At 46.0% G+C, this 3,816-nt stretch overlaps 1 non-coding gene across 1 annotated transcript; it reads right to left on the reverse strand.

The window, feature by feature from the left end:
• Window positions 1-481: 481 nt before the first annotated feature.
• Window positions 482-536, reverse strand: LOC139420746 (U7 small nuclear RNA). The gene has a single exon (XR_011635534.1). It is a non-coding gene; the product is annotated as a U7 small nuclear RNA (small nuclear RNA).
• Between the last annotated feature and the right edge of the window lie 3,280 nt (window positions 537-3,816).

Raw genomic sequence — 3,816 nt, forward strand, 5'->3', positions numbered from 1 at the left:
ATAGTATTCACTGTAGTGTTTTTGCGGACTTTACTGTAGTATTCTTCCCTACAAAAACAAAACGCAGTATCTACGTAATTTGTTTTACTGCAAAGTCTATTCTTGTCTAGACTGAAACGCTAGTTCTGATACTCCGTTGTATATTCTGATCAACTGGATTGTTCTTGTGTCAGGAAATGAAATAGCACATTACTCAGATAATATACCTGGCCATGACAACAGATCAAAGATTTTGACCAAATTCGTAGTAACTGTGTTTCGCCATTGTAGGGCAGTATTCCCTATAGTGTTTTTGCGGACTGAAATAATGTAGTATTTACTGTAATATACTGTCGTTTTTACAGTTTACTATAGTATATATACTGTAGTAAAAAAATAGTTGTATATACTGTAGTACTGTAGTATTTACTGTAGTGTTTTTGGGGACATTATTTTAGAATTGACCAAAGTGTTTTTGCTTCATTATCTTTGACATGGAAGTGGGGGCCTTTCTCCTTGAAGAAACCTACTGGAGAAACACTGAAAGAGCACCTTTTCCATGACCTGTATGTAGGTAGGACTTAGTTCTGACCGGAGAGTTCCGAGCTTCTGCTCTTTTCTAGAATCTGTAGGGAATGCTCTATTTATGCTCTCTTCTTAGCACGTAGGTTTTTCACTTACGGGTGGCACACATTTGTATATGGAGGAGGGGAATTGGCAGGGTATATGCAAATGAAATACTATAGCATTCACTATAGTTACAAACACATGATCGAGGGATGCAACATTTACCTTTTAGTAATTTAGCAAACTCTCTTATCCAGAACGATTAACAGTAGTGAGTGCATATATTTCTGTATTTTTTTCATACTGGTCCCCTCTGGGAATGGAGCCCACAACCCTGGCATTGCAAGCACTACCAACTGAAGACCGTATGTAGTATAATATTCTACAGTATACTACAGTTTACTACAGAATTCAATAGTAAGTACTTTAGTATTCTATAGTATACTTATATTATGTAGGTAGGGTGGGATACATTCTTGCTATTTGCAATTGAAAAGAGTGAGAGAGAGAGAAAGAGAGAGAGAGAAACAGAAAAGAAACGGTGGAGGAGAGAGAAAGATGCAGGGAGAAAAAAGAGAGGTAAGGTGAGGGAGAGTGAAGTGGGGGAATGAGTGAGAGAGGGAGGGAGAGAGAGATAGATGGAGGGATAGATACAATAATATACATTGACACCAACAGACAACAGGCTCTTTCCTATGCAGAGTGATGCAGAGGCTCTCTGTGTGTTTGACTTGGGAATTACTTACGTTTTATCAGAGGACTGCAAGCATTGGCATCTCTCTCTCTCTCTCTCTCTCTCTCTCTCTCTCTCTCTCTCTCTCTCTCTCTCTCTCTCTCTCTCTCTCTCTCTCTGCCTCTCTTTCCAGCTGCCTATGTATCGCTGTTTCTACTTCTCCAGTGTGTTTCTTCCTGAACCTCTCCTGCACATCGTGTCACATCATCACAGGTACCTAACGGGCTGCAGAGGCCAAATTACAGGTACCTGACGGGCTGCAGAGGCCAAATTACAGGTACCTAACCGGCTGCAGAGGCCAAATTACAGGTACCTAACGCCCTGCAGAGGCCAAATTACAGGTACCTAACCGGCTGCAGAGGCCAAATTACAGGTACCTAACCGGCTGCAGAGGCCAAATTACAGGTACCTGACGGGCTGCAGAGGCCAAATTACAGGTACCTAACCGGCTGCAGAGGCCAAATTACAGGTACCTAACCGGCTGCAGAGGCCAAATTACAGGTACCTAACGCCCTGCAGAGGCCAAATTACAGGTACCTAACGCCCTGCAGAGGCCAAATTACAGGTACCTAACGCCCTGCAGAGGCCAAATTACAGGTACCTAACGCCCTGCAGAGGCCAAATTACAGGTACCTAACGCCCTGCAGAGGCCAAATTACAGGTACCTAACGCCCTGCAGAGGCCAAATTACAGGTACCTAACCGGCTGCAGAGGCCAAATTACAGGTACCTAACGCCCTGCAGAGGCCAAATTACAGGTACCTAACGCCCTGCAGAGGCCAAATTACAGGTACCTAACGCCCTGCAGAGGCCAAATTACAGGTACCTAACCGGCTGCAGAGGCCAAATTACAGGTACCTAACCGGCTGCAGAGGCCAAATTACAGGTACCTAACCGGCTGCAGAGGCCAAATTACAGGTACCTAACCGGCTGCAGAGGCCAAATTACAGGTACCTAACCGGCTGCAGAGGCCAAATTACAGGTACCTAACGCCCTGCAGAGGCCAAATTACAGGTACCTAGCCGGCTGCAGAGGCCAAATTACAGGTACCTAACCGGCTGCAGAGGCCAAATTACAGGTACCTAACGCCCTGCAGAGGCCAAATTACAGGTACCTAACCGGCTGCAGAGGCCAAATTACAGGTACCTAACGCCCTGCAGAGGCCAAATTACAGGTACCTAACCGGCTGCAGAGGCCAAATTACAGGTACCTAACCGGCTGCAGAGGCCAAATTACAGGTACCTAACCGGCTGCAGAGGCCAAATTACAGGTACCTAACGCCCTGCAGAGGCCAAATTACAGGTACCTAACGCCCTGCAGAGGCCAAATTACAGGTACCTAACGCCCTGCAGAGGCCAAATTACAGGTACCTAACGCCCTGCAGAGGCCAAATTACAGGTACCTAACGCCCTGCAGAGGCCAAATTACAGGTACCTAACGCCCTGCAGAGGCCAAATTACAGGTACCTAACGCCCTGCAGAGGCCAAATTACAGGTACCTAACCGGCTGCAGAGGCCAAATTAACCAAAGAAAAAGGGAGAAAATGAGAGTGAATGGACGGCAGGGCCTTTATAGCGACGTGGGAGAAATTAATAAGAGAAAGCGAGAGACAAAATAGAGGAAGATTGAGAGACAGAGTGACCGGCATGCAGGGCCCTAGCTGATCGGGAGACAGTCTGCTCAGAAGCAAAGGTCAGGGGGAGCGTCTTCAGATGAACTGAGTCTGCGGAAATCTCATTTCCAGAGAGCAAATATGATCACTGTTTAAAACTTAGCCAGAGTTCAGGGAGGAAGAGAGGAGAGGGGGAGGAAGAGAGGTGGAGAGGAGGAGAAGAATTTATAGAGATGAGGATTTGAATGAGAAAACTCAATTTGGCTCCATCAAACACACAGATAGGCACACACACACACACACACACACACATACACACACACACACACACACACATACACACACACACACACACACACACACACACACACACATACACACACATACACACACACACACACACACACACACACACACACACACACACACACACACACACACACACACACACAGGTCTGGGCACCGGGAACAATGAGAGATCAGATGGTGATCACCTTATCCATCATAGAAGGCCATCACATATGCCGAGTGAAAGGACAGAGCAATAGAAGGAGAGAACGAATGAAGATCTCCACCCCCCCCCCCCTTCTCTTCTTTTCTCTTAATATCATCAAGCTCTCACTGAATCCTAGACGGACTATTCATCTGGTTCTCTCAGTGAATAGAGAGAGGGTGAGGTGAACAGGGATCAGAGTAGCTCACAATTAATCCTGCAGCAATACTCACACGTCTGAATAGCACGTATCTTTAACTGACATGCACAAACATTCTATGGAAGCAAAAGGATGCATAGAAATATGAGAAGTTACTGGAGAGAAAAGGAGAAAGGGGAAACAGCTGGGGGAAAGAGCGATGGAGGTATGACAGTATTCTTCCTCAATAGTGTTAGCGTTATCAGTGTGACCAAACAGAGCTTTGCTGGAGCT

Source organism: Oncorhynchus clarkii, chromosome 11, assembly GCF_045791955.1.
Source record: "Oncorhynchus clarkii lewisi isolate Uvic-CL-2024 chromosome 11, UVic_Ocla_1.0, whole genome shotgun sequence".
NCBI classification, from domain to species: domain Eukaryota; kingdom Metazoa; phylum Chordata; class Actinopteri; order Salmoniformes; family Salmonidae; genus Oncorhynchus; species Oncorhynchus clarkii.